General features: G+C 41.4%; 1 pseudogene; it reads left to right on the top strand.

Moving 5' to 3' along the window:
* Positions 1-13,260: 13,260 nt before the first annotated feature.
* The window catches only part of LOC104656165, a 59,023-nt pseudogene continuing 48,439 nt past the window's right edge, over positions 13,261-23,844 (top strand).

Below are 23,844 nucleotides of genomic sequence, written 5' to 3'. Positions count from 1 at the left end.
GAGAAACTGGATTACTCAAACATTGCTGCTGGAAATGTAAAATGGTACAACTACACTGAAAAGCAGTTTGTCGCTTTCTTAAAAACAAGTAAAAAATGTAACTACCATGTGACCCACAACTGTACTCCTGGGCATTTATCCCTGAGACATGAAAATTATGTTCATTATACAGTATAATATAGTATCTATTATACCAGGATATTGACATTGATATGATCTACTGACCATAATCCAATTTCCCTAATTTTGCTGTGCTCGTCATGTGTGTGGATTAAGTATTATATTATTTTAGAATTTGTATAAGTTCATGTCTTCAACACCACAGTTCATATACTGGTCAGTTCCAGCATCACAAGGATCCCTTATGTTGTAATTTCATAACTACACCCTCCTTCTTCTTCTTCTTATCTACTCCCACCTCTTCCTCCCACTCTGGCTACCAGTAATTAGTCTTGTATTTCTAAAATTTTGTCATTTCAAAAATGTCATATAAATGGAATTATACAGTATGTAACCTTTTAGAAATGGCTTTTTCGCTCAGCAAAATTCACTGGAGAATCGCCCAGTTTGTTATGTATATCAATCGTTTGCTCCTCTTAATTGGTGAATATGGTGTGATGATCAATTTTAAGTGTCAGTATGATTAAGCCATAGTACCCTGTTATTTAATTAAACACAATATAGGTGTTGCTGTGAATGTATTTTGTAGACATGGTTAACATCTACAATCAGTTGATTTTAAGTAAAAGACATTACTCTCAATAATGTAGTGGGCCTCATATAAATAGTTGAAGGCCTTAATAGAAAAGACTGGTTTTTCCAAAGAAAAAGAAATTTTGCTTCAAGACTTCAGCATCCACTCCTACCTGAGTTTTCAGTCTGCCTGTTTGGTCTACAAAGTTTAAAAATGCCAGCCCCTACAATTGTGTGAGCCAATTTCTAAAAATTTTCCCCTTCTCTCTCTCTCTCTCTCTCTCTCTCTCTCTCTCTCTCTCTCTCTCTCTCTCTCTCTCTGTCTCTCCCTCTCTCTCTCTGCCTCTTCCCCGCCCCTCATATATAATCTTATATTAATCCTCTTTCTCTGGAGAAGTTTAATTTATACACACGGCTTGAAGGCATCACAATTTGTCTGACAGTTCACCTACTGAAGGATGTCTGGGTTGTTTCCAGTTTGGGGCTATTATGACTAATGTTGGTATAAACATTAGCATACAGGTGATTGTATAAACATAATTTTCATTTCTCAGGGATAAGCACCCAGGAATACAGTGATGTGTCATATGGTACTTACAGGTTTCATTTTTTTTAGAAAGTGCCAAACTATTTTTCAGAGTGTTTGTACCATTTTACATTTCACCAGCAATGTTCGAGTGATCCAGTTTCTCTGTATCCTTAGAAGCATTATGCTACTTCTATTAATTTTTATTGTAATCATTCTGATATGTGTGTAGTAATATCATTATTTATTTATTTGAGATAGAATCTCGCTGAGTCACCAAGACTGGAGTGCAGTGGCGCGATCTCTGCTTATTGCAACCTCCGCCTCCTGGGTTGAAGTGATTCTCCTGCCTCAGCCTCCTGAGTAGCTGGGATTATAGGCATGCACCACAATGCCCAGCTAATTTTTTGTATTTTTATTAGAGACACGGTTTCCCTTATGTTGGCTAGGCTGGTCTTGAACTCCTGACCTCAGGTGATCCACCAGCCTTGGCCTCCCAAAGTGCTGGGATTACAGGCATGAGCCATCAGGTTTCATTTGTCGTTTCCCTTATAGTTAATGAAGTTGAATATTTTTCATGTACTTATTTGGCATCCTTATATCCTCTTCAGTGAAATGTCTGTTTGTGTTTTTTGCCTATTTTGTCTTTCATTGTTTGTTGTTTTCAGAGTTTTGTGAGTGCTTTATATACTTTAGATAGTTGTCTTTGAGGGGTCACCACTCTGACTTGTCTGAACTCCATGTCTCCCACCCCTGTGTGAGTTGTGGTCGTTGTTTAACTCTTGGCTCAGCCCATGCAGTTTCACCCTAGTAACATGTGGCTCAGTATTCAGAATCAGACTAGAGTGGCAACCTTCTAAAGATTTCTCAAGCTCTTTTTGAAATCAGCTCTTTCTCCTGACACTTCTTTTTAAAAATTCCAGCCACTTCTGTCTCTCCAAACTCTGGTCTCTCTTTCCCTAACTTGGTGAAATGCTGTGCTCTGTTCAAATTCCCCCTTCCAGTTCTGCAGTCCAGAGGCGCCTGCAGGCAGAAAGCCAGGGGGATTACAGGACTCACAACTTTTGTTTGTCTTCTCTTAGGGATCACAGCCCTGCCGTGACCATTGTTTAAAAACGGTTGTTTCATATATTTTGTCTGGTTTTCTAGTTGCTTATAGTGGGAAGGTAAATTTAACTTCAGTTCCTCATCATAGCTAGAAGCAGACACACTGACCTGCGTTCTCTCCATAGGCCTGATAAAAACATAAACACTGGGCCATGCAGGGCGGGTGGTGCCTGAGTCTTGGACTGAGAGGGCAAATCATTGGGCATTGGCACTTCACTTAACTTTCTTAAGAATTTTTCAGTTGTATCCTAGACTAGTTTCCTAGGATACATACATTCAGATATATGCAATTAAACACTTGCCCTGCTTGTACAGGTTTGCAAAGACTAGAATATGAGCACTAGTTTTACGTGATGTGTACATACAAATCTTGTATATAGTGCTTTACAAAGTGGGCAAGATTTATTTTATTTTGAAAGTTTAAGCTGCCCTCTAGTGGAAAATACATGTCAAGATTTGGGCCTGGCTTTTCTTTGGTTTTGTTTTCATCATCTGGGAGCCCCAGATACTCAAATCAGTAGCAGTGAGCTAGTATCTCTTCTCTCCCTGAAGCCGATGGGTGTTGTGGGCTACCTTTCTTTCTTATGGAAAGTGCTCAGGCCCACCCTGGGCCCATGTGGAGCTCCATACAGCTGCAGATAGAGAGACAAGCCTTACCCCAATGGGACCCCTCCTACAATCAGGGCCCTCTCTCCCTTTCTCTGCTGTTCAGAATATGTGCTGTCTGTCTGGTCCATATCTGCTCTCTGAAATCCATTCACATGAATGTCCAATAATGACTTACAGTAGTACCCGTCTCCCAGGGAATCAAAGCCCTTAGCCATGCTGTTAGTTACCACCCAAAAGGCTGCTTCTATTCTTAGGGAAGATGTTGAGATGATTTGCAGGCAGAGGAGGGTCACCAACACAATCAGCCTTCACTGACCCTGACTCGGGTAATGACGTCAATGTTGAATCTGCTTCCTAGAAGCATCTGGGCAGAAGCAGCCAGCATGGTCCCAGCCCTGGCTGCTGGACTCTAAACCCAAGTTATTCGGCTAATGACATTGTGTTATTATACATAAAAAGAACTGTAGGCAAACCACTATCTGAATGGCCCACTAGGGGTTAGAGACCATGTTGGTGATGAAAAGAGAATGCAAAGGAAGGAAGGAAGGAAGGAAGGAAGGGAGGGAGGAAGGGAGGGAGGAAAATAAAACAAGCAGTAAATTAGAGAATCTGGTAATGATGAAGATGGCAGATGAGAGACTTTGTACATGACACAGTCACAGGGAAATAGAAAAATAGTGCTTAAAGATCAACTCTGTGAACTTTCCCTCAAGAAGGAAGACAGGAATTCAGACTAGTGAAGGACACACCAGACTCTGGGGAGGGAAAGACGCACAAGCAGCTTCCATGACAGCGCTTGGCTGATCAGTGAGTGAAGCCCTTGTCTGCAAGGGCGGCAGCCTGTCTCCCTCTGTGTCTCACCCTTCTGCTAGGGGTCTGTGCAACCCAGACCAAGACAGAGCACCACTTGTTTTCCCAAGCCCTGGAGGTAGCTTGGGGGAGGCTGAGAGATGGAGGGAGGGAAGACACTGGGAAAAGCTGCTGGCATTTTCCCAGACTTGGGACTGAGAGGGTGACACCATTTTTAATCTGGGCTCATACCAAGGCAGTCACTGTGTGGCAACTTGGCAATAGTGTCTTCTGCAAACATTTTAGTCTCGGGTCAGAGAGTGAAGCATTTGCCCTGGAGCAGGGGAAGGGCCCCCACAGCCAGAATGGAGTGGTGAGTGTGGAGAGCACCCCAGGAGCAGCCAGTGAAATTAGATTATCTTGTTACAGGGCTGCCACAGGAGGAGAAGTGCTGAAGAAGAGGTTTCTCCTTAGCAGTAGGACTTGCAGCCAAGAACAGCTTTACAATCTGGAACCAGCCAGTGTGTGTCCTTGCTGGGTGCCCCACCTCGCTCCCTTGATCAGCTGCCGAAGTGTGACCCACCAACTTTGAGGAGTGGAAGGGAGGCATCCCTCCCCCTGCCCGCCTGCACCGCTGCCCTGGAGACCTAACCCTTGGTGAGGACTGCCTTTGAGGGAAGTAAGAACACAGCCTGTCAGAGCTTCCCTTGGGTCAAAGGAAATGCAAGCGCAGTGCCAACCACTGGAGGGGCCAACACCAAAGCCTACAAACAAACATGGAGAGGAGGTCGTTTAATTGCCCCATCTCTCCCCAGTGCACTGCTGTGTATGCAGCCACAGATCTTCCTCTTGGATCCCGGGAAGTGTGGGCTGAAAGAGGCAGTTCTCGAGCTTCTCAAGGGCTTCTACTTCTGCTGAAGAACAGCAGTACTCGGGGAGGGTGCTCTTGTATTTCTCTATTGCCTCCACCCTTGCTGAGGGTGAGCACAGGCAAAGTGAGACCCTGATGCTGGCTCTTACCCTGAGGTGCCATCAACTTTACTGCAGTCTGAATTATAACACCAAATGAAAACACATTGCTACACCAAGCAGTTTCCGAGAAAGCCACCATATGAATCTGTCTGCAACCAAGGAACCCAGGCCCTCTGAAAGCTCTCAGACATAAAGTCAATTGATCATACACAGCGTAAACCACAGTCAAATCCTCAAAGGAAAAAATGATAAGAAATCAAAATGCCCCATCTAAATAATAGCACATTTGAAAAATAAAGCGTCAACTTTCTCAGATGAGAAGCAATCAGCACAAGAACTCTAGTAATACAAAAAGCCAGAGTGTTTTGTCACCTCCAAAGTATCTTACTAGCTCCCAAGAAATAGATTCTAACCAGAAAGAAATGTCTGAAATGACAGAAATATAATTCAGAGTATGGGTGGCAAAGAAACTCAACAAGATCTAAGAGAAAATTGAAATCCAACACAAAGGAAACAGAAAAGTGATTCAGGATTTGAAAGACAACGTAATTATGTTATGAAATAAACAGAACTTCTGGGATTGAAAATTTTAAAAATTCACTACAGGAATTTTAAACTACATTGGAAACCTTAGCAACAGAATAGACCAAGCAGATGAAAGAATCTCAGAGTTCAAAGATTGGTTCTTTGAATCAACACAGACAAAAATAAAGAAAAAAAATTAATGAACTAAGGTTTTGAGAAACATGAGATTATGTAAAGCAATAAAAATCTATGATATTTTGGCACTCTTGAGAGAGAAGAATAGAAAATAAGCAACTTGGAAAATATATTTGAGAATATAATTCAGGAGAGTTTCTCCAACTTTTCTATAGAGGTCAACATGCAGATATTAGAAATCCAGAGAACTCCTGCAAGATACTATAAAAGACACCTATCCCCAAGGCACATAGACTATCCAAGGTCAGTGTGAAAGAAAAAAATCTTAAAGTCAGCTAAAGAAAAGGGTCATGTTAACTATGAAGGGAAACCCAGCAGAAGAACAGCGGACTTCTCAGCAAAAACCTTACAAGCCAGAATAGATTGAGACCCATATTTAGAATCCTTAAAGAAAAGAAATGCCAGCCAAGAATTTTATATGCCAACAAACTAAGCTTCATAAAGCAGAAATAAAGTCTTTCCCAGACAAGCAATAGCTAAGGGAATCTATGACCACCAGATAAGGCCTACAAGAGATGCTTAAGGAAGTTCTAAACATGGAAATAAAAGAACGATACTCACTACCAAACAACAAAAACAAATAAAAACAGCTTCTCACCAAAAAAAGCCCTGGACTACAGCTGGATTCTACCTGACACATAAAAGACAGCTAGTACCAATCACACTGAAACTATTCAAACAAAATTGAAGAGGAGGGATTCTTTCCTAAAACATTCCATGAAACCAGTATCATCTTGATACCAAAATCTGGCAAAGACACAACCAAAAAATATACATTCAAAAACCCTCAACAAAATACTAGCAAACTAAATCTAGTAACACATCAGAAACTTAGTTCACACATGATCAAATGGGCTTTACTTCTGGAATGCAAGATTAGTTTAACATATGCAAATTAACAAATGTGATTCAACCTATAAACAGAAATAAAAACAAAAACTACAGGATTATATAATAGATGCAGGAAAAGCATTCGATAAAATTCAGCATTTGTTTATGATAAAAACCCTCAAATAACTAGGCATAAAAGTAATATGTATCAAAATAATAAGAGCCATCTATGATAAAGCAACAGCCAACATCATATTGAATGGCCAAAAGCTGGGCCATTTCCCCTAGGAACTGGAACACAACAAGGATATTCAGTTTCACCACTTTTATTCAACACAGTACTGGATGTCCTAGCCAGAGCAATAAGGAAAGAGAAAGAAGTAAAATGCGTTAAAATAGGAAAAGAAGTAGTCATGTTCTCTCTCTTTACTGATGATATAATCCTGTACCTAAAAAAAACCAAAGACTCCACCGAAAGATCTCTAGACTCAATAAATGACTTCAGTAAAGTTTCAGGATACAAAATCAACATACAAACATCAGTAGCATTTCTATACACTAATAATGTTCAAGCCGATTACCAAGTAAAGACTGAAATCTTATTTACAATAGCCACAAAAAAATAAAATACCTAGGAATATATCTAACCAAGAAAGTGAAAGATCTCTACAAGGAGAATTACAAAACATTGCTGAAAGAAGGTATAAATGACACAAACAAATGGAAAACATTCCATACTGATGCATTGGAAAAATTAGTATCATTAAAATAGCCATACTTCCCAAAGCAGCCTACAAATTCAATGATATTCCTATCAAATTACCAACTTCACTTTCCACAAAACTAGGAAAAACTACTCTAAATTTCATGTGGAACCAAAGTGTCCTAATACCCAAAGCAATCCTAAGCAAAAAGAACAAGGCCAGAGGCATTGCATCACCTGATTTCAAACTACTGCAAGGCTACAGTAATCAAAAATGTATGTTACTGATACTAAATTGATGCATAGACTAATGAAACAGAATAGAGAATTCAGAAATAAAGATGCACGCCTACAATCAACTGATCTTCAACAAAGGTAACAACAACAATAGCAACAACAAAGTAATGGGTAGAGATACCTTATTCAATATATGATGCTGGGAAAACTGTCTAACTATAGGCAGAAGAATGAAATTGGACCTCTGTCTATTGCCACATATAATAATTAGCTAAAGATGTATTAAAGACTAAATGTAAGATCTCAAACTATAAAATTCCTAGAGAAAACTTTTGAAAAACACTCTCTGGACATTGGCCTGGGCAAAGAAATTATGACTAAGTCCTCAAAAGCAAATGTAACAAAAACAAAAATTGACAGTTGGGACCTAATTAAACTAAAGAGTTTCTGCACAGCAAAATAAACTATTAACCGAAAACACAGAATGCCAAAAATATTTGTAAACTATGCATCCAACAAAGAACAAGCATCCAGTATCTATAAGGAACTTAAATGAATCAGCAACAACAAATACCACCCCATTGAAAAGTGAGCAAAGGACGTGAACATGAACAGACACTGCTCAAAAGAAGACATACATGTGGCCAACAAGCCTATGAAAAAAATGCTCAGTATTACTAATCATCAGAAAAATGCAAATCAAAATCGCCATGAGAGACCCTCTCATTCCAATCAAAATGCTATTAATTAAAAAGTCACAAAATAACAGATGTTGGCATGGTTGCAAAAAAAAAAAAAAAAAAAAAGAGAGAGAGAGAACACTTGTCCACTGTTGGTAGGAATGTTTGTTTGGCCACTTTGGGAAACAGTTTAGAGATTTCTCAAAGGACTAAACATAAAACAATCATTCAACCCAGCAGTCTTATTATTGGGTATATACCCAAAGGAAAAGAAATCATTCTACCTAAAAGACACCTGCACTTGTATGTTCATTGCAGCACTGTTCACAATAGGAAAGACATGGAATCAACCTAGGTGCCTATCAGTGGCAGACTGGATAAAGAAAATGTACCACATATATACCATGGAATACTACACAGCAATAAAAAGAATGAACTCATCCCCTTAGCAGTGGTATGAATGCAGCTGGAGGCCATTATCCTACGCAAACTAATGCAGAAATAGAAATGCATATATTGCATGTTCTCACTTGTAAGTGGGAGCTAAACACGGGGTTTACATGGACATAAAGATGAGAACAGTAGACACTGGTGACTCCAAAAAGTGGAAGAAAAGGAAGAGGGCAAGGGCTGAAAAACTACCTACTGGGTACTGATATGGTTTGGCTCTGTGTCCCCATCCAAATCTCATGTGGAATTGTAATCTCCGTGTGTCAAGAGAGGGACCTGGTGGGAGTTGATTGGATCATAGGGGCAGATTTCCCTTTTGCTGTTGTCATGATAGTGTGTCCTCACGACATCTGGTTGTTTAAAAGTATTTGCTTCTGCTGTTTCTGCTTCTGCTTCTGCTGCTGCTGCTGCTGCTTCTTCTTTCTTCTTCTTTCTCCTTCTCCTTCTCCTTTTTCCTCTCTCTCTCTCTCTCTCTCTCTCTCTCTCTCTCTCTCTCTCTCTGTCTTACCACCATGTAAGATGTGATTTGCTTCCCCTTTGCCATCCTCCATGATTGTAAGTTTCCTGAGGCCTCCCCAGTCATGCGGAACTGTGAGTCAAGTAAACTTCTTTTCTTTATAAATTACCCAGTTTCAAGTGGTTATTTATAGCAGTGTGAAAATGGAAAAATACAGGTACTATGTTCACTATTTGGGTGTCAGGATCAATAGAAACCCAAACCTCAGCATCATGTAATATGTCCTTGCAAGTATCCCACATTTGCACCCTTGAATCTAAAATTTAAAAGAAAAAGGACACACACGCACACAGAAAGAAACAGTATTAATTTAGTTTTTCCCTCTACTAAATTGGTACTAGTGGCAGGTGCCTGCAATGCAATGAGGAACATGACACATTTCTTGCCTTCAAAGAGTGCACAGCCTGTGACAATGCACCATGCAGACTAGGTCTTAGATGTCTCAAACTAGTGGTCTGCAGATAGGTTTTATTTGGCAGGGATACTGTTTGCATTTTTAAAAACTAGATGTTAACATTTTAATACGGAAATTGTCTGATTACATTTAGCTTTATGGCTTCTCTTGGAAGGTCCATGTGGCAACACTGGCTCATCTCCTGCCCACTGGAGAAACAGCAGCACTCACTTCTCTGCTTTGTGTCTTTGGTCTAGACTTTGGATAGTTTGAGACCCCTAGATCAGAAGCAGCAAAGGAGAGCAGTCAATTCTGAAGGGCTGGGGCAGGTGGAGGCTTGAGTGTGACTTTCTAGATGCTGTCCCAGCAGCCCTAGGGGACATGGTGGCAGCCCACACAGGCTGTGGTCGGGGAGTGGGATGTGGTGAGAGACATCTGAACTGGAAGATCGGCTGTGCTTAGGTGTGGCTTTGCAGCATAGTGGAGGTGGAGGTGAACCACAGGTAAGAAGCCCAGGTCAGGTTTTCCAGCAGGAATATGAAAATTGAAACAGCCTCAGGAGAGACGTGAGTTCTGAAGGCTCTTGCATCAAATGTGAATGATGTCACTCGGGGACTGTGGATCTTGTTGAACACAGATTCTGATCAAGCAGCTCTGGGGGACAGGTCAGGGAGGGAGGGAGCGGCTCTATATTTCTAACAAGTTCCTGGTCCCTGGACTACACTTTTAGTAGTTGGGGCTTGGAACAGAAATCACAATCTGATGGTCCATGGGCCAATTTGGCCCAGGAAGTAAAGTTTTTCTGGCTTACATGATATTTAACTTTTAAAAAAAGTAGTTGAGAACAGTTTAAAGCCAAGTGTTTTGCATAAAATCTGAATTTGTTCCCCTTCATTTTCTGTCACATCATTGAATTTTATTTTTTGCATTTTTTATAATTGAAATTTGCTTGTGAATTGATTTTTTTTTTAACTTTTCATCATGTATTTCCATTAGGCTGTAAATTCTGTGCAGGCTGGGACATTGGCTGTCTTATTTGCCCTGTTACCCTAGAATGTAGAACAATGTCTGGCACACAGTCTATACTATATATATTTATTACTGGACAAATGAATGAGCAAATCTACTTTCTTGCATAAATCACCATAACAGTGAATTTTCATTAACTGAGTTTATATTGCAGGAAGAAAGACTGGAGCTTTTCAATACCCCTGGATAGACTTTTGTCATAAACCATTGCCTGCTCTGTGGGCTCAACAGATTTTGTCCCAGGTCATTGTATGTTCTTTAAGCCCATGGAATTCTCCCCACAAATAATTTACTCCCCCCCAATCATCTATACTTCCTCACCTCCCTTTGCCTTAAGAAGAAGGGTATACAACCATCTCTACCCCACTGCATGGTGCGGTCATGCTGTGTAATATCCCCAACCCTGTGCACGTGAATACATTTGTATGCCTTTTCTCTTATTGATCTGCCTTTTGTTGGTTGATTTTCAGCAAACCTTCAAGCGTGAAGGAGAAGTTTTCCTTTGGCCGTGACAGTGACTACCAGATGAGTAGTGTATACAGTGTGGGCACTTCTGGACAAAGGAATGAGTGTTGCTACTCAGAACAGCTCACAATTTGAAACCTGTAATTTATTTCTGGAATTTTTTATTCAATCTTTTCAGACCACAGTTGACCCAGGTACTACTGTAGTCAGAGAACTGGAATGGCGATCAAGGGAGAGGACACAGAGGGCGAGCGAGGTAAGAGCACAGGGGTGGGTGGTCAGCCACGTCAGTGCTGTGGGGTGGAGGCTGGGGGCCTCAGGAGGGGCTGCTGGCCTTCAAGAAAGCAGGAGAGGGAGGCACTGTACTGAAAAGTTTGGGGCTACCAAGAAGGGAAGCAAGAGGACAGTTTTTCAAGGTTGAAATTGGGCTTTGGGAAGGTTTTAGGGGGAGCACAGATATTTGTGAGCCCATGTTTAAACAGAGGGTAAGGACCCAGTAGTGATAAAAAGAGCAAAGATATAAAAAAGTCAGAATAGCAGTAGGTGATGTCCACCTTAGGGCAAGTAGAAGGTTGTGATAGGCTACAAGGGAAGAGATTGAAAAGGAGGAAGAAGAAAAATAGTTTCTTTAGGATATGGAGGGGCAGGGAAAGAAAACTCCCAAGAAATATGTGCATTTAACAGGTCACCACTTAGGGAGACACTCTAAAAACCTCTGATAGAATCTGAACAAGTAGTAAATATGTGGTGACACAGGTTTGGAAATGAGAAGGGCTGTGTCTAGCAAATGTATCCCATGTAATCAATAGTTTCTCCTTAACGGAGTTTGCAAATAGCATTGGTATTTTGTCTGACCCTGTGGCCTCCTGTTTCTTTCAAATAATTTTCTAGAAGCACTGGTTTGAGTAATATCTTGATGTTTGAAGAAATATTTGGTAGTTGAATAAGAAGTGAGCTGTGTTGTCTCCAGTGATAATGAAAATGGGTAAGGAGAAGTGCTGCCACTTGTGAGGTTTATGGGCGGGAGGGTTGAAGGGAAAAATTATGAAAAAGCTACCTTAGTCCTCAAGCCCCGTTGTTAGTCCTCATTTTATTGTTTTCTGTGTTTTCACCTTATGGTGCTCAATAAATATTTGTTCAGTGAACAAATAAATGTAAGGTCAGACTCCGCACACAAGTCAAAGAAATCTTGTTTCCTGGCAAAGCTAGCTGAATTCAGTGCAGGTTTCCACCATCACCTCTCCTGGCTGCGTTTTATTTCAGCTGCAGGGGATCTGAGAGATTGTAGCCCAGGTTTTCCTTCCAAGCAGTAAGTGAAAATGTTTCCCCATGACAAGGTTGCACTGGGTGTCATGTCCAGGCTCCTGGCCTCCTGTGGACTCACCCTGCCTGGTGTCCTGGTGACATGGGCTATCTCAGGCTGCTCTCATTAGCCTGGCAGTGAGGGCCTGGCAGAGACACTAAAGGGTTTCTTCTGGAGTCTGTCTGGTTTCGCCTCCTGGCTTTACCTAGTGAGATTGGAGAAGTCACTTCACTTCTCGTTGACTCCATTCTCTGTAAAATAGGTATAATAATAGTTCCTTTCTCACGGGATGGTTTTTGAAGATTAAATAAGATAATTCAGGTAAAGCATGCAGGAGGGTGTCTCGCACACAGTACTCAGTAAATGTTAGCCATTATTGGAAGCTACAGCTGCCTTTGATCAATAATAAAAAAAATACTACATTTGACATTCTTTGAAAATACACTGTGCGTGTGCGTGTGTGTGTTGAGAGGAGAGAGAGAGAGAGACTGATTTTGGTGGTGGAATTTTCTGGTCATGGAGGGGGGCCAGCATCCTGGCACAGGTGAGGTGCGCCTGAAAGGGGAAATGATTTGCCCAAGGCAGTGCCCCTAAGAATGGCCAAAGCCCGTCTAAACACCATGTCTTCTGACTCTCAATCCAGTGTATTTCCCACTCTCTCTCATTCCAGGCATGGCTTGCTCATTTTTCAAAAATCATCTCCAATGATGTTCCCGTTCAACTTCGCTCCCGTTGGTCCCGCGCAGCCCCACGCCAGAGCTTAAGCGAGAGCAGCAGTCCGCCTGCCCGGAGGGGGCGCTCGGCGGGGGCGGCGGGGCGGGGCTCTCAAGGGTACGAGCTCGGCCGCCCGTCCAATCAGAGGCGCCGCGCCGTCGCGTCACTGTCCAGGGGACCGTCCGCGGGAATTTGAAGTGAGTGACTGGGCTGCCGGGGAGACGGAGACTCGGGGTCGCGTGCACCTGGGCGGCCAGGGAGGTGCCAGTGTCCGGGAGGAAGGTGAACGCCCGCCGGGCTGGGCCAGGAGCTGCTCTCGAGCGTGGCCTGGGCGTCGGGACCCTCGTGGGGCGCCCGGGCCGAGGCCTCGGGACCCGGCGGGCCAGGACGTCGGGGTCGGGAAGGACCAGGGTCGGGGCTTCACTCTCTGCCTCAGCTTCCCCGAGACTGCAGGGAGCTGGGCTGCGTCAGGGACTCCCCACCTGGGTGGGCTTCAAGGAACTGCCGCGAGCTGTGGAGCGATGGCTCTGCTTTTCCAGCTCCATCTCCGCGGAGATTCGAGCCATTCGCTCTCCCGAAGAAAAAGGCAGCTGGAACCCTGGGCCCGCGCAGCTGTCCTGATCGCCCAGGGCAGAGCGACCCCAAGTCTGGCGGGCAGCCTACGGACGGGGTCCAGAAATGGAACGGGGTCCCCTCGTTCTCGGTCTTTTCTGCCTCCTCACTCCTCGGGCAGATTCCTCCTCCCCCGCTCCCCGCCCCCCCGACATTTTAAACTGGGTCACGTTTTTTACTTTTAACACGTTCAGTTGTATCGTGTAGTGGAAAGAGCCGCCGCGAAGTGAGAAGACATAAGTGTGACTTAATTCCACCACTGACCCACCTTTCCAATTAGCAAAAGTCTCCGGGCCGCAGTTTTCCCATCTAAAGACGGAGCCAGTGACTGTCCTTGTGGTGAAGACGCAGTGAAACAATGTGCGAAGCAGAATATTTTTAAAGTGGCTGTAAAGAAAGAAAAATTCTAAATAATATCACCTATGTGGAAAATAAAACAGAACTGAGAGAAAAAGCAGCGCGGTGCTTGCCTGCAAGTGGGAGAAATGGGGAAGATGCGGGTCAACGTGTACAAAGTTGAGTAAGTTCTGGGGATCTAGTGTGCAGCTTGGTAACTGTAGTTAATGACACTAATGTGTACTTTAAATTTGCCGAGAATGAAACAAGTGTTCCCAGCACACAAATGCAAGGTGATGGAAATGTTAATTTGCTTTATGGTGGCAATCATTTCATAATGTATATCAAAACATCACATTGTACACCTTATATTACAAAATTTTTATTTACTTCGGTAAAACTGGAAAAACAAAATGGCTGTAAAGAGTGGTGCTGAAGTAAGGTATATTTAACAAATATACATATATACTGTGTAATTGGCACTGTAGTAAATGGTTAACAAGTAATTTATTTAATTCTCTTAATTGAAGTAGGCATACTGTTTTTGTCTTCTCTTTATAGGCAAGAAAACTGAGGCACAGAGAGATTGTCACACAGCCAGTAAGGTGTTGATGCCCTCTAAGGCTCATGCGCGTCAGTGTTTGTGAACAGTAGTAGACCCTTGCCTGCTTTGATCATCTTATCTGTGGGATCAAGTAATTCTAGAGGCCTGAGCCGGGACAAAGGAATGGAAGGAAGGAGAAAGGGAAAGGGAAAGAAAATCAAAGGTGGTGGGGGAAGAAAGACTGCTGCTAATTACTGTCTCAGACACCTTCCTTGAAACTGCCTTCGGAAACTACTCTGCCAGTCTAAGTGCTACCCTCAGCATTGCTTATTTAGTAGTCATTTCGTTTTTTTAAAAACATCTTATTACACAGAATTAGATATGCCACTGGCTGAATCATGCCTTATGAAACATAATTACATACAGCCCAAACCTAATGTGATTTGCATTTTCTCATCTTTTCCTTAGACACAGTCATTGAAATTAATGAGGAGGAACCTAGTAGTAGTCTTAGTGAAGTAAACCTTATGCGTTATTAAGAATCTCTCATCCCTGTTTATTGAGGAGCCATTGGCAGACTGATATTGTAGAAAATAAAGAGGTTTCAACCCACTGGAAAGGGAGTATAGGAAATCAGCTCTCTTAATGCTGCTTTATGGCAGTGTTTGAGAGGGAAAAAAATAACAGATACTTGACTTTTATAACTTGCTAACTATAGTAAAGATCCCTAGAAGAACTTAGGTGGTTTCCACTGGATTAAAAAACAACGTTATTTCTCTGCTTTCCCCCAAATCCCCACATAACAACAAAAACCTAACTTGCGAAAGGTCTTAAGCTCTTACTGTTTTTAAGTAGAACTTGGATTCTGAGATTTTTTAAGTTTGTAAAGCTGTTTCTTCTGACAATAATAGAGATAAAAGTAGAGCATTCATACTCAAATCCTTGTTGGTTTGGAATTTCAAGCAAGGATGTGAAGACAGAAGCACTCTACGAGCACTGGAAGTATCTGGGATACTTATGCCTGCTTATTTTTTGTGGTTTTTTAGGTTTCTTTCAAAATGAAGATTCACTCAGTGGTCGTAGCTGTCTTGATAAGCCGGGTTTACAAAGTTTTATTCCAGAAGGAAAAAAGCCACTTCACCTAGAAATTTTCCAAACAAATCAACTTTTGCTCTGTGAGTAATCCAGGGCCTATCAAGACTACATTTTAGGTGAGTAGGTTCTCTTTTTTGTTTCTTTTCTGGGTTTTTTTTTTTTTTTTTTTTGTGATAGAGTCTTGCTCTGTCACCCAGGCTGGAGGGCAGTGGCATGATCTTGGCTCACTGCAACCTCTGCTTCTCAGCTCTAGCCATCCTCCCACCTCAGCCGCTTGAGCAGCTGGGACTACAGGCATGCACCACTACACCTGGCTAATTTTTGTGTTTTTTCTAGAGAGAGGGTTTTGCCACGTTGCCCAGGCTGGTCTCGAACTCCTGAGCTCTAGTGATCTGCCCACCTAGGCCTCCCAAAGTGCTGGGATTACAGGCGTGAGCCACCGTGCCCGGCCTTTTTTGCCCCTTTTATCTTTTTAGTTTATAAGTAGATGGCCTATCTCAGTCCCTCAGATTGCCAGTTGTTGGTTCTGAGAAAATGGATTTAAGTGGATTTATTAACTTTCCTCTGCTTTCTGCATTCTCACTTCTTACTGTGTTTAATTTGTTTGTGGCTGACTGCAAGGCCTCTGAGGCACGGAAATTCACAGCTGAGTTCTTGGAGAAGGTCCTTGAGCCATCTGGATGGCGTGCAGTCTGGCACATAATGCGCTCAAGGTGCTGCTTGAGGTGAAGTTAATTTTGTTGTTAAGACATTTGTCTCAAGCTATAAGCACTTTACTTCAGACTCTTAGAGCCAAAGTGCTTATTTTTAATTAAAGTTTATGAGCTGATTGAAATAGCATGTTTTTCACATCTAATTGCCATGGTGTAGGAAGTGTTCCGCAAATTTTAAAGGCAATTGAGGAGGAGCTACCAGGGAATTAAAATGGCTTAAGTTTCAGTGTCCTTTGACAAGGGGAACTGGATTATAAACCTATGAAGTGGAGGAAATATTTGAGATCGTTTAAAAAATGAGGAGGCCTAATTATGAAGTCAACAGTTTCCATTAATTTACCTTCTGAGTTGTAGCCCATTAAGTAGCTCAAACCAAAGAGGCATTTTAAAACTATCCCATTTTTGCCTAGTAAATTTGTAGGTATGTGGTTAATCTCTTGATAATGTGTCTCATTGCAGAAAGTAAAAACAATCTTATTTTTCAAATGACTGGGCCTTTTACATTAAATTTGCACTCCAATTACAGCTGTGAGTTTTTCGCAGTGTTTGTTAACTGAACCACAAAAAGCCCTGTTAAGCTAAAATGTTAAACCAAGGAGTGTGAGTACAAGTTTTTTTGCAGCTCCTTTAGTAAATGGCATTGCATACTGCAGTGATTATGAACGAGGCAGTGGGTTGCAGCTCTTCCTTGTGAGTTTTTAAGTTTTGGATTATGCCAATATCTTCAGTTGAAGTTCAGGCCTTTTCATTGGGTTATGATAGTGCCCGCCCCTCCTGCCCTCGTCACTTCTCTAAAAGCAGTCAAAGTCATTGTTTTAAAAGAAGTATGCAATTTCTCTGCTTAAAACTACTAATGCATTGCATTTACCAAGGGTTCCGTGTTGGCTTTATGGCTTCTCATTGTGCTGGAGAACTTGTAAAATCCAAGTGCCTGATGCTCTATGTGTCCTGGTCTTTTTGCCTTTCTCTCCCACCTTATCTCCTACTGTTTCTCGCCCGCTCCCAACTTCCTCCCTTTGGCTCTAGCAAGAAGGACTGCCTTTCTGCTCTTTCAGTGGCCACGCCCATCTCTGCCACAGGCCTTTTGCATCTTCCGTGCTCTTTAGATGGCTGCTTCCTTTTTATTCTCAGCTCAGGTGACTTCTCCTGGCCATCCCAGCAAAACCAGATCACCACCCTGCTAGTTACTCTCTGTCACCTACTCATCACTATCTTGTTTATTTACTCCCTTGATTACAATGTAAGTTCCATGAGGCTAAAAGCTAGGCCTCTCTTGTTTATCCTTTATGGAAGGATAGGCTTCCGTAATGGAAGAAGAATCCCTGCCCCTATTGCATGCTTTTAAAAAATCACCCTGTTAGTAGTGTTTTATATGTGGAGCTTAATTTTGATTTCCACATGTTAAGTCACATTATTTTACATTTTAGGTGACAGATGTGGACATTTCAGCCTTGAAGGCAATGGTACAGCTTGCTGAACCATACCTCTGTGAATCTTGAGCAAGGACTTTCACCTTGGAGTATATAAAAGAGTTCCTCGAGCTGAAGGAACATCAGTTGCCCCTGCAGGAGCTGGGTAGTGTTCGATGATTCTGGAGTGTTTGACCAGATAGCACTTGCAACTGAGCATGTCAGATAGGAAGGTAAGTTGATAAAAATCACTTTGTGGCCAGAAACTGGATGAATTGAAGTAATTCTGGTCTGTGTTAGACCCAGCTTTAAAATTCAAACTGTAAACTTGGTCATGGCAATATTTTAAAATATTCAATGATAGGATAATCTTTTTTAAGTTAAAAAAAGTTTTAAATCATTTGGGATAATTTCAAACTCAGAAAAGTTAACAAAAATAGTACAGTACGAAGCATTCCTATTTGTCTTTTACCTAGTATCCCCAAATGTTAACAAAAGGTAGGGGATTCTTAATTTGGTTTGTGTATATTTAGAAACTGACTTAAAAGTTATGGATGCTAAGGCTTATGGTTGGTATATTTGAGTCTAAAAGGACAGAAAGAGGAAAGGAAAGGAAGTGAAGAAGTTTGTATACCATGATGATGATGTATGCACTCATTTAACTAATACACATTTTCTTCAAGGAGGTATCTGGTCAGAGAAGGTGTTTTCTGAGGCTGCTTCCCGGATCCCTAGGCAATGTGTTCCTGCCATTCAGCCTTTTTGGCAGTTATTTCCACTTGTCCAAGCAGACCCTTTGTCCCTTACCTGAGAAAGAAAGCCCACACCTGGATTCATATTAATAGGTATGATTTAAAATTTTTTTCAGATAAATCTTCTATCAGACAGTGCCTGATACAGATAGTTCTTTTGGATTTTCTATATGTAAGTATATTCACTGAAGAAGGCTACTTTTAGCCATGTAAAAATGGACTTATATTCTTCTAGTAACTGGAAGACTGGCTAATGCAGTGATCATAATGTTAATAATGTTGCTTGGTATTTTGTAGTTTTGAAAGTACTTTCCTGTTTCTATACCATTAGTCAGCTAACCAGGTTTTGCTAAGCTTAATTTACATACTTGATAAAGAAGCAGAGTGCCTCAGACGCCACTTCTGACATCTTATGGACAATCTCTAATTGCATGCAAGAACATTTAACCCTGGGTGTTCAGTTTTAAGCCAAGCAATATAAATCTGAAGAACTGGTTTCTGTCCAGGACCAAAATAACTCCCTTATGTTTCTCTTGCTTTAAAATAGTCTGTCAGTCAAAGCATTTGAAGGTGAAGGGATAACTGATGAATTCAGGAAATTAGGAGAGAGGGTGCCAATCTCTGTGGGTATAGAAGTTGGTAGAAAGACAAGTACCAGGAACTGGTAAGAGTTCCTGTTAAGGAAGAGGAGCCTGATTACATTTACTCTCCATGTTGAGGACTCACATTCTGGTCAGTGACTAGAGAAGATCAAATTTGAGGGTTTTCATTTGCCTATTGATCCAGTAAGTGTGGAGTGCTGGGTTCTCAGTTGAGGGTGGGGTATGACTGGTGCACAAAACCAACACCCTCTTTGGGGAGCTGCCAGTCTACAGGTGGGAGGTGAAGCTTTATGGAATAATCACATAAGGATGCAGATGCGATTGGAAGCAGCCGTGAGCACCCTGAAGAATTTCAGAGTGTCCTAAGACTGGGTCAGGTTGCTGTTCTGTGCTTATTTCCTGAGGAAATGACATTCGAATTTGGGTCTAAAAGGTGAAAGGAGTGGCAGGTGAAAGGGGTGGCAGAGATGGGGGAACAGGTTCAGGAACTCAGTGGGTTTAAGGAGCTGCAAGGTCAATGTGGCCAGAACACAGTGCTGGGAGAGGCCTAGGAAGCCAGGGTAGAGAGGTTGGCAGGGCACAGTGCAGGGCTCCGTCAACCAGTGAATCATTTTGTAAGAGCATGAAAAGCCATTGAGGGGTTTTTATTTTGGGGTGGATATGACTTGCTTTGTGTTTTTAAAGGTTCATTCTGGCTGCTGTGTGGAAAACAAATGGAGGGAGATGGAATAGGGAGGTGGGGATACAGAAAGGTCTAGACTGGGAATATGGAGGGGTCTAGAGTAAGGATATGGAGAAATCTAGAGTAGGGATATGGAGGGGTCTAGAGTGGGGATGTGGAGGGGTCTAGAGTGGGGATGTGGAGGGGTCTAGAGTAGGAATGTGCAGGAGTCTAGAGTAGGGATATGGAGAGGTTTAGAGGGGGATATGGAGGGGTCTAGAGTGGGGGATATGGAGGGGTCTAGTGTGGGGGATATGGAGCGGTTTAGAGTGGGGATATGGAGGGATCTAGAGTGGGGATGTGGAGGGGTCTAGAGTAGGAATGTGCAGGAGTCTAGAGTAGGGATATGGAGAGGTTTAGAGGGGGATATGGAGGGGTCTAGAGTGGGGGATATGGAGCGGTTTAGAGTGGGGATATGGAGGGGTCTAGAGTGGGGATATGGAAGGGTCTAGAGTGGAGATATGGGGGGGTGTGGGGAATATAGAGAGGTCCAGAGTGGGGATATGGAGAGGTCTAAAATGGGGATATGGAGAGGTCTAGAATGGGGACACAGAGGGATCTAGAGTGGGGATATGGAGGGGTCTAGAGTGGGGATGTGGAGGAGTCTAGAGTGGGAATATGGAGGGTTCTAGAGTGGAGTAGAAGCTCATTGAGAAAGTAGAATAGCTGGGCCTTGGTGGTCAAGTGGTTATGGGGGATGAGACATGAGTGGATGTGGAAGTCAAGGCTGATACCCATGTTTCTGGCTTAAAGGAATAAAGACTGGGGAGGTGCAGATGTGAATGATGTGTAAGTGCCCGACATGGTACTGGTGAGGAGGATATCTGAGCTGAGTCATGGGATGTAAATACAAGCTTACCAGGTGGAGAAGGAAGACACTTCCGGCAGCCTGACCAGCATGTTACATGGAGGTTTGAAAGAGCTTGTGAAATTGAGAGTTTACCCACAAGGGCTCTGAGGCAAGAGAGGTAATTGGAGTTAAATTATGAATCCATGTTATATTACCACGTTTAGGATTTCATTTTAAGGGCAACAAAGAGCCGGCAGAGGTTTCTTTGAATTGAGTAAAGGCATGCTTAGATTCATTAAAAAAAAAAAAAAAAAAAAAAAAGACTCTAGAGGGTGAAGAGACTGACAGCCCAATCCATAAGAATTAAAAGATGGCTGGCTTCATTTTTAGTGCTCCTTTCTTTTCACACAGAACTTTTCGAAAGAGTTATATATAGTCACAGACAGACGGTCTGTACTTCTTGGCATCCCAGTAACACTTCTAATCTAACTTCACCATGAAAATTGTGCTCAAGATTACCAAAGACTTCCATGTTCTCAAATCCAGTTGACACTTCTCTGATCTCATACTGCTTGACCTTTTGACTGCATTCTAGGTATTTGATCATTTCTATCTTTTTATTTTTTTATTTTAAATTTTTGTGGGTACATAGTAGGTTTATATATTTATGGGTTACATGAGATGTTTTGATACAGGCATGCAATGTGAAATAATCACATCATGGAGGATAGTGTATCCTTCTCTTCAAGTGCTTATCCTTTGTGTTATAAACAATCCAATTAGACTCTTTTTGTTCTTTTAACATGTTCAATTATGTTATTATTGACTGTAGTCACTCTGTTGTGCTGTCAACTAATAGTTTCTATTCATTCTTTCTAATTAACCATCCCCACCTTCCCCTCACCCTCCCCCACTTCCCTTTTAGCCTGTAGTAACCATCTTTCTACCTCTATCTCCATAAGCTCAATTGTTTTGAATTTTAGATCTCACAAATAAGTGAGAACATGCAATGTTTGTATTTCTGTGCCTGGCTTATTTCACTTAACATAATGATCCCCAGTTTCATCCATGTTGTTGCAAATGATTCATTCTTTTTTATGGCTGAATAGTATTCCATTGTGTATAAGTCTCATGTGTTCTTTATCCATTTTTGTGTTGATGGACACTTAGGTTGCTGCCAAATCCCAGCTATTGTAAACTGTCCTGCAAATAAACGTAGGAGTGCAGATATCTTTTCAATATACTGATTTTCCTTCTTTTTGGATATATACCTAGGAGTGGGATTGCTGGATGATATAGTAGCTCCATTTTTAGTTTTTCGAGGAACTTCCAAACTGTTCTCCATAGTTATTTTACTAATTTACATTCTCACCAGCAGTGTAGGATGGTTCCCTTTTCTTTCTTTCTTTTTTTTTTTTTTTTGAGATGGAGTTTCATTCCTGTTGCCCAGGCTGTAGTGCAATGGCACGATCTCAGCTCACCACAACCTCCGCCTTCCAGGTTCGAGTGATTCTCCTGCCTCAGCCTCCCGAATAGCTGGGATTATAGGGATGTGCCACCACGCCCAGCTAATTTTGTATTTTTAGTAGAGATGGGGTTTCTCCATGTTGGTCAGGCTGGTCTCGAACTCCCAACCTCCAGTGATCCATCCTCCTTGGCCTCCAAAAGTGCTGGGATTACAGGCATGAGCCACCATGCCCAATGTGGTTCTCTTTTCTTAACATCTTCGCCAGCATTTGTTATTGCCTGTCTTTTGGATATAAGCCATTTTAACTGGGGTGAGATGATATCTCATTGTAGTTTTGATTTGCGTTGCTCTGGTGATCAATGATGTTGAGCACCTTTTCATATGCTTGTTTGCCATTTGTATGTCTTCTTTTGAGAAATGGCTATTCAAATATTTTGCCCATTTTTTGATTATTAGATTTTTTCCTATAGAGTTGTTTGCAGCCCCGTGTATATTCTGGTTATTAATTTCTTATCAGATGGGTAGTTTGCAAGTATTTTCTCCCATTCCATGGGTTGTCTCTTCACTTCATTGATTGTATCCTTTGCTATGAAGAAGCTTTTTAACTTGATGTGATCCCGTCTGTCCATTTCTGCTTTGGTTGTCTGTGCTTGTAGGGTATTACTCAATAAGTTTTTGCCCAGACCAATGTTCTAGAGAAAACCCTAATTTTTTTTGTAGTAGTTTTATAGTTTAAGGGTTTTTTATAATTTGAGGTTTTAGATTTAAGTCTTCATTTTGATTTGATTTATGTGTATAGCAAGAGATAGGAGTCTAGTTTCCTTCTTCTGCATATAGATATCCAGTTTTCCCAGCACTAGTTTCTGAAGAAGCTATCTTTTTCCCAGTGTTTATTCTTGGCACCTTTGTGGAAAATGAGTTCACTGTATGTGTGGGGATTTGTTTTTTGGTTCTCTATTCTTTATCATTGGTCTATGTGTCTGTTTTTATGCCAGTCCCTGCAGTTTGGTTACTATAGCTCTGTAATGTAATTTTAAGGTTAGGTAATGTGATTCTTCCAGTTTTGTTCTTTTTCCTTATGATAGCATTGAATCTGTAGATTGCTTTGGGTAGTATCAACATTTTAACAAAATTGCTTCTACCATTCCATGAGCATGGAATATTTTTCCTTTTTTTGGTGTTCTCTTTAAATTCTTTCATCACTGTTTGATAGTTTTCATTATAATCTTTCACTTCTTTGGGTAGTTCCTAGGTATTTAATTTTATGTGTAACTATTTTAAAAGGGGGTACTTATTTTTTTTCAGATTGTTCACTATTGTCATATAAAAATGCTACTGATTTTTATATATTGATTTTGTATTCTGCAACTTGACTGAATTTATCACTTCTAATAGTTTTTGGGTGGAGTCTTTAGGTTTTTTTCAAATATAAGATCACATCATCTGCAAATAAGGATAACTTGACTTCTTCCATTCCAATTTGGATGCCCTTTATATCCTTCTCTTGTCTGATTGCTCTAGCTAGGACTTATAGTACTGTGGTGAATAACAGTAGTGAAAGTGGGCATCCTTGTATTCCAAATCTTACAGGAAAGACTTTGAGTTCTCTGCATTCAGTATGATAAGAGCTATTGGTCTGCTGTATATGGCTTTTATTATGTTGAGATATGTTCCTTCTGTACCCAGCTTTTTGAGAGTTTTTATCATGAAGGGAAGTTGAATTTTATGAAATGCCTTTTCAGCACCAATTGAAATGATCATATGATTTTTATCCTTCATTCTGTTATTATATGTCACATTGATTTATGTATGTTGAACCATCCTTGTATCCCAGGGATAAATTACATTTGATCATGATGAATGATCTAATATGTTAGTGAATTTGGTTTGGTAATGTTGAGAATTTTTGAATCAATATTCATCAGAGATATTGGCCTGTAGTTTTCTTTCTTTTTTTTTTCTTTTCTTTTTTGTTTTGTTTTGATGTGTCTTTGTCTGATTTTGATATCAGGGTAATACTGGTCTTGTAGAATGAGTTTGGAAGTATTCCCTCCTCCTCTATT

The sequence above is a fragment of the Rhinopithecus roxellana genome, chromosome 12 (genome assembly GCF_007565055.1).
Source record: "Rhinopithecus roxellana isolate Shanxi Qingling chromosome 12, ASM756505v1, whole genome shotgun sequence".
NCBI lineage: Eukaryota > Metazoa > Chordata > Mammalia > Primates > Cercopithecidae > Rhinopithecus > Rhinopithecus roxellana.
Note: the sequence above shows the minus strand (reverse complement) of the source record. Positions and strands in the feature narration are given on the sequence as shown.